A 13,075-nucleotide genomic window follows, 5' to 3' on the forward strand; every position below is an offset into this window, starting at 1 on the left:
AGGCTTGATTATTTTCTAAGGTTTAGGTTTGTTGTTTTAAGCTGAATTCATGCTCCTTTCCTACAGAACTCTTTCCTAGCCATATTCAGGTTGATTTTAATTAAAGTTGACTGAAAAAGTTGAATTAAAAAAATACCAAAACCAGAAAATGCTTATTTGCATGAAGACATCATATTCCTCAAATTAGATAAAAATCTATTTTCTTCAGACATGAAAGAATACACATCTGGAAGTAATGTCTCAGTTCTCAGACATACAGAACGGAGACACTGGGGATACAAACATCACACATCCCTTCTTCCTTTACATTGTATTCTCATATCATTGGTTTACAGCAGGATATCTTGAGAACGATGCACAGTAAGCAAAAGAATGTTCCCACACTTTCATAACATCCTAACGTATTTCCTGTTACTTAGTTGGTAATACTTCTGCTCTCCTGATGAGGTTGTGTAATCATCTTCAAACTAATTTGGGTCTTCAAGAGGTGAACTGCATGCTTAGGTAAAGCAACTGCAGCTGGTCGCCTGCCCGTGGCACAGAGAGTGGCTTCCAGGAGCCTCCTCCTGATCCCATTCTCACAGTATGCTCCTGCTCCAGCTCCCCACCCAGGATGCTGCAGTGAGATGAGCACAGGGAGAGCTGGACTCTGGCTGATGTGAAGGTTTGCTGAGACAAGCACATTTATAGCTCAGAGAAAAGGGAACAGATGTGCAGATTCAAGGAGTTTTATCTCCCCCAAATGCTGCAATCACAGCTAAAGAACTAAAACTAGATACTGGTGTGGGAGCAGCAGTGATGGCAAGCACTAATGCTGAAAGGATGCAGAGAGGGAGGAGAGGACAGCTTCTCACAGAGACAAGGATAAGTGAGAAGGACATTAATTACAGACTGCCCTGAAATAGTGACAGTGCCCAAACTGCCTCTCTTAACAACTTTCCTCTTCTGTAGTTCCCATCATCAGCTGCATACCACCCTTTCCCACTACCAGTGTGCAGCACATATGGCCGCCTTGCAAGAATCACACAAATCATCCAGTAAGTTCATTTTTATTAGTAGCTTCTGCTTAATTAAGGGATGCATCATGCTTCATCAATCAGCTTCTGTGCATTTGAGTCGGTCTCAGCCACTCTGCTGATTTAAACTCCACACTGATACATTTCTTATCCTGTAAGCAAGTAGAGGCTTTAGGAAGCCAGGAGCAGAACTTGTGTCTCTCATACATCAAGTCTTCTGCAACTGCTATGGCAATAGTAAATCCACAATGACTTACTGCTGTAATACACTGAATGACTGATGTCAAAAACTAATGCAAAGAAAGTATTGGTGTTGGACAGGGAAAAGCTTAGTTGCAGACTGAAAGCTGTTGTTTATTTCTGAATGTAAACCTTCTCCAGCTTTCTGTGCTTTTCATTTTTGTTTTAAAGAAATAAGTTAAGCATATGGATACTATGCTGGTTTATCTTGGTGTATTTAACCTTGTTTAAGAAATTGCTGCAGAGGTTTTCACCACACAGGTGCGTCTGACACAGCTCAGTCCAGTGTCAAATTGTATGCAGTACACCTTTGCTTCCTGGAATGGACAAACAAGTCCACACATAAGTGCTGCATAAATAGCCCAAAGTTGGCATCTCATGATCTCTTCATGATGCTGTGAAGTCACATGTGTATGTTATTACAGATAATCACATTTCCTAGTCTCTTGGTTAATGATAAAAAAGACTACCTGTTATTAGAATCATAGAATCTTTAGTGTTGGAAAGGCCACTAAGATCATCTAGCCCAACCATCAGCTCATCACCAACATAACATTAAATTATGCACTATTATTGTCAGTTCATTACTGGCTTCTGAATAGCACTCAGCATCAACTTAGTTGATTAACTTTATTTGCTTAATAACATTAAAGATGCAGTAGGTCAGATAGAATTACATTTTAGCTTCTCTGTTGCAGTCCCTCTTATAGCCAAAAACATACTTTTCCTGGATTCTTTCTGTGTAGGAAGATTAATTCTGATTAATTATACCAAACTCTATTGTAGTTTTGCTGTTCGCGAAATTAATTAAGAAGGGGGGGTCCTCCAAAACACAATGATATAGAACCAAAATCAAATTTAACTTTGGTCCTGTAATGTGAAAAGCTAATGCATTAACCCATCAGGTTATTTAACACTTACATGCATCTTTTCAACAAAACATTAACTGAATGGAAGTAGCACCATAACATACATGCAGGGTACATCATCTAAAATATACAGGTCATCATTTTCCTCTGTTTTCATGGTAGTTTATCCTTTACATATTTTATTATTAATTTTTATGATAGCTATTAAAGGCCTTTAATATTAAAGGCCTTTAATAATGCTCTATGAATTGCTTGCGTAATAGTGCATGTACAGTATATATGGTTTTTAATAGTACAGTTAGGGTAGATCCAACAGTTGAACCATATTATTAGAAACATCTCTGTACTAATATACTATAAATGTAGCAAAAGCTACATATGCATTTGACTATTGCAATGTTATCAGGGTAAGCGTATTTTATTTTGATGTTTTCCATGCATTCAGAAGAAGGTAGGAAACAAGTCAGTTTTCCAAATTGCCTCTCACCCATGTTCAGATACCTGAAAATTCATAAGATCACCTTAGCCTAATTAAAGACAGGTATTTTTTACACCTTACCAGTCCTGACCCAAAAGTACCTTGAACTCTTCTCATTCTGTAAGGTAATAACGAGAGTTAAAGACTCTGGAAAGTGATGCTAAATTGTGTTAGTGCCAGAGACTATTAGTCAGCTGTGGTAAGAAATCACACACAGACTTTATACATTCTATGAAGGATGCAACAGAGATGGAAAGCCACATGCAGTTCTGTAGACATCTGTGTTGAGATCTACTGGAAACTGACTATTCCAATCAAATTTATTTCCAAGGAAATAAATCTGTGAGGCAGATGACATGGAGCTGTGGACTACTGCCTTCTGTTAGATAGAATCCAGGCCTGTCAAATTGTTCATAAAGCCTAACAAAGGAACAGTGATGATCCCGTTTATTGCCTGTTGTAAATTAGTGACAAACAGTGTAGACTCTTCCAGTGTTTTGGTTTTATTTGTTGCTTTGCTCCTAGAACTACAAAACCTCCTTGGAAAATAGATCAAGCCTTTTCTGAGCTTCACTCTAAGTAGATTTCCTAATGGCCATGAATTTTAACAAGTTCTTAGCTGACCAATATTTCTGTATTAAAAGTAAATTGCTGTGAAACTTCCTATTTTATCTGGAGTTCTTTTGTGTCCAGTGAACAAAGGGAACAGAGTTGTGCTTATAAAACTGAATTAAAGAAAGAAAAAGAAAAGGACCAATATACATGCAGCCTTTAGTTTTACAACATCTATCAGTTACAAAACTAGGACTGCTTAGCTGTCCTTAGGTGCCTCCTGGTTCTACACAGATTTGCAATGAGATTTTTCCCAAGCCCCTGTAATTAGAGGGGACCATTCACACAAGTTCCTCATGCATTGAGGAAAGCAAAGATATAATTTTCCCTTTATCTCTTTTACTTAGGTCTCCTAACAGTAAAGGTAGAGAGAAAGTAGAGAAATCAATGCAAACTGGGGAAAAATTGCCCAAAACAGTTCATATCATTTCCTTCCATTTGCTTTGCTCCCTTATTGCAGTGGGCCTGTGAAAACAACCACAGGCATTTGGTGGCAATCCTGCTTTAGTGGAGTCAGGTTGTTGAGCAACACAATAGCATGAAAACACTTTCACAAAGAATGTTTTAACCTTACAGAAATTTCTAGTGACTCACGGGTGTAGGAAGTGGCTCACAAAAAGGGAGGTGCTGTGGTTAATGTGGAATAGGATTTCTATGAAGGATTTTATCCTGTGAGATCTCCCCTGTACGTTTCTCCTTGAATTGCCAACCACTTCACTGATTTACTCCTAGTACTCCTGTACACATGCTCAGAACAAAATGGCAGCTCTCAGAGAGGTTCTCCAGAAATTTTGAGGGATTTCTGATTTTGATCAAATTCTGGACCCAAGCTGTATCTTGGTAATAGATTGGTAAATAAATTTAGCAAAGGAATCAATCTCAAGTGTGTGACAGTAATGCATATTAAGGTCTTTGTTTGCAGGATGCTTTTAATAATAGGATGCAATTAGGCCTTTCTGCTGAAATGCAAATACTGATTTAGAGAAAATATATGAAAAATATATTCCCAAATGACTGGCTGATGTATTTTTCCAGGGAATCATGGCTGACTTATAGAGATGGAGAAAAAGTTCCCATAATCTATGACCTTGTTCTGTTTCTAAGTAATTCCGGCTGTGTCGATAAATTTGTTTACAGGTCTAATTGTGTTAATGAATTGAACATGATTAAACTTGCAGAATGTCACAAGCTTCCTCTGACAACTCAAATAGGCTTCTTAAGTAACAATTTGGGGTAGTAAGAGGGGTGACTTCATCAGAAACTGTCATTGCTGGCCTATATCTCCCTACATACGTATCTCAAAACAGTGTTTCGTTACATTTTCATCACTCATTTAGCTGAGATAATGTGTGCCATTGTTTTGGAGAGTCATCCTCTGTTTGTCAACACTGCTTACTATGGATTTAAAGAAATTTAAACCACGTGTTTTTAAGCTATGTTATTTTGATCTGTCTTGAATATCCCTTTCATCAAAACTTAGATAATGAAAATATTATGCTATCTAATGGTATTAATAGCAAGATATAATGACTCCTTTTCTAAATTATATTACCAGTAAAAACTTACCCTTAAACTTGTATTTATTCTGTTATTTTAGCACTGTTGTCTTAATAACATGTACAGCACTTTCCGTCTTTAATTTAAAATGTAATTAAGAAATGGTGACTGTTCACTCCTTATTGGTAACACTCATTTGTTGAAGGACCTGCATTGAATATATAGTCACAGCTGAAAAAGAATTGATAGTATAGATGTGTTACAATTTAATCAATAAGCTCATTCTATTAAAATACTGATTCTGTTTCAGTGTTTCCATAAGAGCACAAAGCCTTGTAGGAATTACTGATGGTGCAAAAACTTTATCGGGTGAACACAGCATGATGCCTGCTCTGTTTTCACAATGTAACTTTTAAAGAAACTCCAGCAAACTAAACCCTTTTGATGCAGCAGGAGATAAAAATATGGAACAAATAAGATGATCTAGGAGAAATGTTGCCTCTAGCACGAATGACTGAATCTCATTAATATCCATGCAGTTATCTGCAGACTGCAAAAAATACATCTCTATGTGTTAACTAGCACAGACACCTCTGTTCAGTACTGCATGTAGAGTGTGTAGAGATGCACAAAGTATTTTCTAACTAACCTGCATCAGGTTCTTAAAATGCTATTCTTTCTTGTACCTTCATGTCTAAGTCTGGGTCTAATTTTCAGCATCTAAATGAATTGCTGCTTTGAATATTTTCATAAGTACACTGTGCTCTATAGACTAAGCAGTTGCAAACTCTCTGCTACTTAACATTTTTTTCAGCATTGGAAGAAGACTGGGTAAAATCTTAAGTGAGTAGATAACAGCAGCACAATCAAACTTGCAGGATATGCACTTAGCACGTATGTGTCAAAGACGCTTGTGTGATAAATTACACAGACCATGTGGTAAATTGCAGTTTGTGCTTTTGACTGCCTCATCTACCCTCTTCTTACTAATCCATTTCCTCTGGGAACACTTCTATCATTTAAAAGATCTGATCAACATCAAATAGCTCCCTTAAAAAAAGACACAAAACAACTTGCCTCTATATATTCTCACCAACAAGGAGGGGCTTGAGAGGAATGTGAAGCTCAAGGGCAGACTTGGATACAGTGGCCGTGAAATGGTGAAGTTCAAGATCCTTAGGCAGCAAGGAAGTTGCACAGCAAGCTCAGTAAATTGGTCTTCAGGAGAGAAAACAGAGGCCAATTCAGGGATCTGCTTGGTAAAATAACATGGGATAAAGTCCTGGCAGGAAGAGGGGCCCAAGAAAGCTGATTAATATTCAAGGATTGCCTCCTTCAAGCTCAGGAGCAATGTGTTCCAACAACAAGGAAGTCAGGCAAAAACATCAGGAGTCCTGCATGGATGAACAAGAAGCTCCTGGACAATCTCATATACAAAAAGGAGGCTTACAGAGAGTGGAAGCAAGAACAAGTAGCCTGAGTGGAATACAAAGAAATTATCTGAGCAGTGAAGGGTCGGGTTAGGAAAGCTAAAGGCCTGACAGAATTAAATTTGGGCAAGTATATCAAGGGTAATGCCTTTAAACTAGTTGGTAGATTTAGACTAGATATAAAGAAGAAATTCTTCATGGTGACGTTGATGAGGCACTGGGACATGTTGCCCAGAGAAGCTGTGGGTGCCCCAACCATGGACGTGTTCAAGGTCAGACTGAATGAGGCTTTGAGCAACCTGGTCTAGAGGGGGTTGCCCCTGCTGATGGCAAGGGACTTGGCACTTAGACCTTTAAGGTTTCTTCCAACCAAAAGCATTCTATGATAGTATGATAAAACAGCCTTATCTAACCATAGCAAATGCTAGTTTTGTCAGTAATCTTCAGCTAACCTATTTTGTGACATCTTAAAGAGCTGTAAATGGAAAAAAATACTTGAGAGAATGCATGTGAATGCCTTGTCACAGCTCTTAGTAGAGATCTTAGGTGGACCTGAGAGATGAGATCAGTCTCCCAGTGTATTCCGGGAACAGTACTTTGGTTGTACTGAAAAAAATAAAAGATGAAAATGAAAGGAAATTAATCACACTCCATTTCCCCAGAACAGTTCCAAAACTTTCAAAGTTCTAAGCCAGAAAGGTAATACGACAGTAGATGCAATATTGAAACTAAAATGCTAATTCCACATGGTTAGATTAATACATTAATCATAGCTAACAATAATTGTGAAAATTGTGATTGCACTTGAATTATCTAGATCTATCTTATGAGAAGTAAAGAGTAGAAGACTTTTTAGAAGTAACTTCTGTGTTCATAATTAGTATTATATTTAAAATGTGAATCTTACACTGATGCTCTGCCTTTAAAAAGGCAAACCAATGTCCTCTTCTTCAACAAGTCTACTAATCTTAGTATTAGCACCTCAGAAATGCACTGCTCTGGAACCCAGATTTAATTAAACAAGGTTAGGATGAGACAATATATCAAGGTTATAAAATGGAACTCTAACATTCTGGAGAGAAAAGATTCTCAGCTTTCCAAAGGAAACAGAATTTTGTGTCTATAATTGGAAGGTCCTGAGAGAACAAACTTTAGCATCAGCATAAATTAAGTATAGAGGAGGTAATTTAGGTATAGTCATCCTCTTTTTCTTTCATGCCGTGATTCACAATTGGAGATCCAGGGTGTTCATGGGCAATGCTGCTACAGCTAATAACCACCAAAAATGAAAGGAGGCTGATTTCCACGAGCTTTGGATCAAACCCTAAATTACCATAGTTGGCAGCTGTTCTTCAGCAAAGGAAAGAAAGGGACTTCCTCTCAGGATCCTTTCTGCTGCCTTTCCTCTGTTTATTCCTCAGTGCAATCTGGTTCAGTGGTGCCATCAAACTTTGACTCCAGAGTTCACCTTGACATCAAGGATGCCTGTGGATGGACAGGACCTAAACCAAAACATTCACCTGCTTAAGAAAAAAGCTGAACATAAGCCTATGAGGAAGAGAAAAATCCTTTTATGAAATATGCGATTGCCATCAGAAAACAGAGCACAGAGCCAAGAGAACTACTCCTTTGGCTTCTGGTGAAGCCTCTCTACTCTGCTAATAATCTCTTAGACGCTGTTTCATGCTGGGCATCTTTTGCAGATTTGGGTCACAGATGAGATGCCAGAATCACACTGGAGTGGTGAAGTCTGTGCATATGAGAACTTCCTGTCCAAAGAAGGCAGAGTCTTTTGATGCACTGAAAGAAGCACTGAGGCCATAAGTGTTTAACTGAGGGGAGATTGTCTGGAGTAATAACTCTGTTCATCTGCTGAGACCCAGGGAAATGTTACAAATTATACAAGTAATCAATAGATTCATATTTCCAAGTGAACAGCATAGAATAGAAACCTCAAACTCAATGAACTGTATTTCTGGAAAGGTTCCCTCTGTTCCAAATGACAACAGTGCTTGTCATAGTTTTGTAAAAGACCTTCTTAATTTCATTCAACTGTTTTTCTGTAAAGAAGATAAACTATCATTATTAATTTTTCATGCAAACTATTACACATGGAGTAATTAATTATGAAAGAACTATTATGTTTCCAGAGTCAATTCTTGAAAGGTTAATAGCACTTCATTGAAGCAATGCTTGAAAAGTATAAAGATACATAGTGAAAGCTTGGCTAAACAACAAATAGGGGACAATGAGCTACTAGTTTGCAATGATATGTAGCTTGGATGAGCCAGAAGGAATGAAGAATTATAGAAATGTACAGTGAAGTACAGCAAGGGCTAATGGAATGAAAATAAGAAATGAAAAATGTAAACTGAGCACATCAGTAAAGAAAGTTATTGGCAAAACTTTTTAGACATCCTAACAGCATCCCAGAAGATATGTTAGAATTCCTGAAGTCCTCAGAAATAGCTAAAATGATTCTAGATAAAATATAGTAAAATATTTTGGCAAAAACAATGCTGGAGTGGGTGATGAGGAAAAGGTCTCAACTTACATCCACCTGGCTTCACCTCTTCATTCCACTGGCCTTTGACACACAGAGGAAACACCTTAACATAAGAAAATACTTGCGTAAGCTTTGTGCTTTTCTCAGTAAACAAACAAACAAAGAAACAAATAAAATAAAATAAACCTTTCCTATTCCTCAGATCAATATGTGAATATTAGAGATGTGGTCCCTGACTGGCCTGTGAGCATAGGAAATTCTGCAAATAACTGCTTTCTGTTCATCATCAGTTAGTTTCCAGGATAAAACTAGGTCTCTGTCTGGTAACCCAAATTTTGTGTCCTGAGGTCAATTTTTCCTTTGATGAAAGGCCTCACAAGTTCTATAAATGCACTCAGGCTGAGCTAACTACTTAACATCATGTTTTGTTGTGGAAAATATATTTACTGTGTGTATATATGGAAATGCTACTTTATAATCAAACTTTCTCCTCCCTCTAGCAACATTTGCTCATTCTAGTTTATTCATTCAATTTCTTCCACAGAAGTCCACATGCTAATGATGGATACTTATGGACATTTCAGCTAACCATATGTAGCACTGTAACTTATAAAGGGTAGAGGACCTGGGCTCAGGCACAGCATATCTGCTAAGAATTAAGCCAATCATATGTTGAGGTTGCTGTTAATGGGAAATTGATTGGAAGAACACAAATTGAAAGTGCCAAAATCTACCTCTCAATCCAACAACAAGAATCCAATTATTTTCACTGCTTAAGGGTATGAATTTAACATATTTAACTGGCTAACATAAAAAGCTGAATGAAACTTTAATTCTGTCAAGATTTTGTTGTTTGAAAACAACATAATTGAGCAATAGTGATCTTGTCAGCTAGACTTGGGGAGCTCCATATTTTATGGGACTCGTTTGGCTTCTGCTTCTGATGTGAAGATAGATAGACAAATTTGAGTTTGAACTCATAGGAAGTTTAAAACTGTATGAACATCTGATGACTAAACATTTTCACATCTGCTAGTGGGATTTTGATATCAGAATTTTTTCAACATCCTCTTCTTAGTTACTGAATTTCTATATCACTCGTATTTTGATATCAATGTTCTTAATTATCTAATACAGACACAGAATCAGTGGGAAGTTAACTATCGTTCTTATCTATAGCCCCTAAAATGCCCTATTGCAATCTATGGAGAGTTATGTACTTAAACGGACTATTAAACAACAGTAAAAATATTGAAGGGCCTTTTTCTTGATGAAAAAAAAGAAGCAAACACTAATCAATCAATCAATTGACTTGCCTTATGAGATGAAAATAAGGAATTACTATAAAAGCAAATATTTCATTAATTGACAAATATGCATATTTATGGGAAAACACCCTTGGTAATTTCAAATGGTAATACTTGATCCAGTATTGACATTATTATTGTTATACTGGAACCAATAATATCACTTTTAGGCAGTTGTTTGATTGATGTTATACATTCTGTTGTATTCTGACAATAGAAACAACCCCTGCTTGTCTGCACCAAGGCTTAGTTACCCTTTATATTTCTATTCAGGAAGGATCTTTTCCTAGAAACTAGTGATTATCCTTCAAATTAAAAGTTATTATCTCTTATCTTTATGGAACCTAACGCACATCAAAAATGAACCTGACACCACTCTGCTCTTTCCCTCAATTATTTTAAGAATGAAGTCTACCAGGAAAAAAATTATAAAATATGGAATTTCTCCACTCCCAGGTTTACTTTGATTCTGTGCAAATTTGCTGGAATGGAAAGATTACGTCTTTAAAGTAATCAGGTGAAAAAAAAGTACATTGAGGTTTTTTAAATTAAAATATTTCTTTTGACGAAGGGATTAGTCTAAGTTTGCACACTCAGTGTAATTAGTGCATATGGTCCAGCTGTGAAGAAATAGCTGAGGACTTCTAACTTATTATTAATTAGACTCATTAAAATGCAAGTAAGAGAACGATGCCTAGATAAACAATACCTTATGTCGTAAAGTCATTACTTGACAAGAGCTAGTCTTGCTAACAGAAGTCATTACTGATATTTTAAAGGAGCTTTTTTTTTTTAAGACTCCATGGGTGCCAGTTAACTACTTTTGACTGACATCAAGGACAGACATGCAAAGCTGTAAGGAGCCAGCGGTACAGCACAGCAATTCTTTTCACATCATTTCAAAATATGTCTGGTTGAGGTCAAAGGTTGACAACCAAATGACAGGCCTTCTTCAATTGCTTTGGTGTCACAGCGGGAGTGTGTCAGGGAAATTTTCCTGGGCCCCTCTGTGAATTTTTACATGTTCACATTTCTTTTCTTGTCTTGTAAGTGGGACAGGATTGGCAGATTTGTGATTAACACCTCAGAAGGAGAAGTGCAGACACCATCCCAGGTTGGGAGCTCATGGTAACTGCAGCTAATAATCAAAAGGTTCTCCTTACACATTAGCACAGTACAAGAGACCAGCATTTTATTTGTGTTCATGTATATTAGAGAAGGAATGGAAAGTTAGCAAGGATTTTAACAGTGTGTATTGGTAGGGCTTACTGTGCTGCTCGCTATCAGCACATTTTCCAGTTATACCAATACAGCAAAAACTGTCCTATAGACAAAGAAAAAAATGTTTTTTTTTGTTTTTTTTTTTAATATATATTTTAAATAAGTAAATAAACCAGAAACCAACTTAAGATAAATTTCCTTCTCTTCTGACTCTACACATGCTCTTGTACAAATCACTCTACTGATACAACCTCCACTCTAAATGCATAAAAAGATGCTATTGACAGGTGCTGAAATGAGGGTCTATCTTTAACACAGGGTCAATTGATAAGTGCCTGACCCGGACTTTTGATTGACATGAAGAGCTGTCAGGCAAGGTGCATCATTGTAAGTGGTGAGTAAGCACTAAGGGGTCTGAGTCACTTGTATGTTTGGAAAAATGTGATAGAAAGAAGAGATGAGAATCAGATTGCAAGAGTATAAGTAATGTAATTTTACTGAGATTTAGATTATTAAAGATTTCTGTAATAAATACTTCCCATTTTCTCTTTACTATATATTTAAATAATTATATCTGGTCAGTAAGTCAAAAAAAGACATCTTGAGTATATCTGGGAATAAATGTAGATGCCAAAGTACTTCTTAACTTGCCCTGTCTCAGAGAACCTGCACACTTTGTACCTTCCATGCTCCCCATACTCATGAGATATAAAGTTTTCCCCCCAAAATAGGTATATTTGGGCCCTTGGGACTGTTTTTTTTTACCATGCATTTGCATTACACGTTTTACTAACCAAATATATTCATGATTTAGTGTTGGAAAAGTTATTACACTGCTGGAAACAATAGATGATATAGAACTGTAAGCAATCATAGAAATGTCTGAGAGATACAACGGAATAATCAACTAAGAAAAATGGGTATATCTACATTGTCAGATATGCATGTGCCATTGAACTCGAACATAACAAAACCAGGACTTTGAAACTCCTAAGGAGATGCCTCCTATGTTTGGGCAGTCATTATTTGCATGTGAATCTACTCCTTTTCATGGCTGCAACAGAAGGTAGCCATGTTCTCCTTAATAAGATGCGGGAATGTCACAGATGCCAGCTACTGTCTTCTTAGATTTACGAGGGTATGACAAAAACTACTGTACTACAAATGGCAGAAGCAGTTTGGCTTTAACCACTGGAAACTCTAACGAATTTCAAAATCTCCCAAGCCAATTTATGGCATCTGTTTTCACTTCAGAATAGTGGAAGACTTTAAAATGGCAATACAATATTGGCTTATTCCAACTTTATTCACTCTTTAAACACATGTGAACAGTGGTAGGAGAGAACAGCTAGTGAAGTACAAAATGTTTGAAGATGCAAGTGGATAACTGAGCTAGAGTTGAAGGTTTCAGAATTCTGTAATTAGTGCAAATCGAGGCAAATTATACTCAAACATTTTGATAAATATTTAGAATTAAATTCAGCTGCCCAGCACAACACCCCATGACTCTGTAAAAACCCCTTGGATGGAAAACCCATATAGTTGATATGTACATAAAATGAAAGATGATAAACTGTGTGATACATCTGATTTCACAGTGACATGAGGATGTGCAACCTTGCAGGCTGCATGGACTGAACACGCAATGAGTGCCAAACCCATCCTGGTAACAGAGGCTTTGTTTCTTTATGGACACACATATATTTATATTATATTTGTATTTATATGCACATAGCTACCTAGCTAGAAGCAGCAGAGCAAATAATTTGCATAGAAATAATCAATAATAACTTTCTGTAGTCTACCATATTCTTAAATGTATTAATTGCATAAACTAATGCCCTTGGGATAAGTTTATGATATATAGCTAATTCTTTGTTTCCATAAGAATTTTAATGT

The sequence above is a fragment of the Lagopus muta genome, chromosome 2 (genome assembly GCF_023343835.1).
Source record: "Lagopus muta isolate bLagMut1 chromosome 2, bLagMut1 primary, whole genome shotgun sequence".
In the NCBI taxonomy this organism is placed as follows: domain Eukaryota; kingdom Metazoa; phylum Chordata; class Aves; order Galliformes; family Phasianidae; genus Lagopus; species Lagopus muta.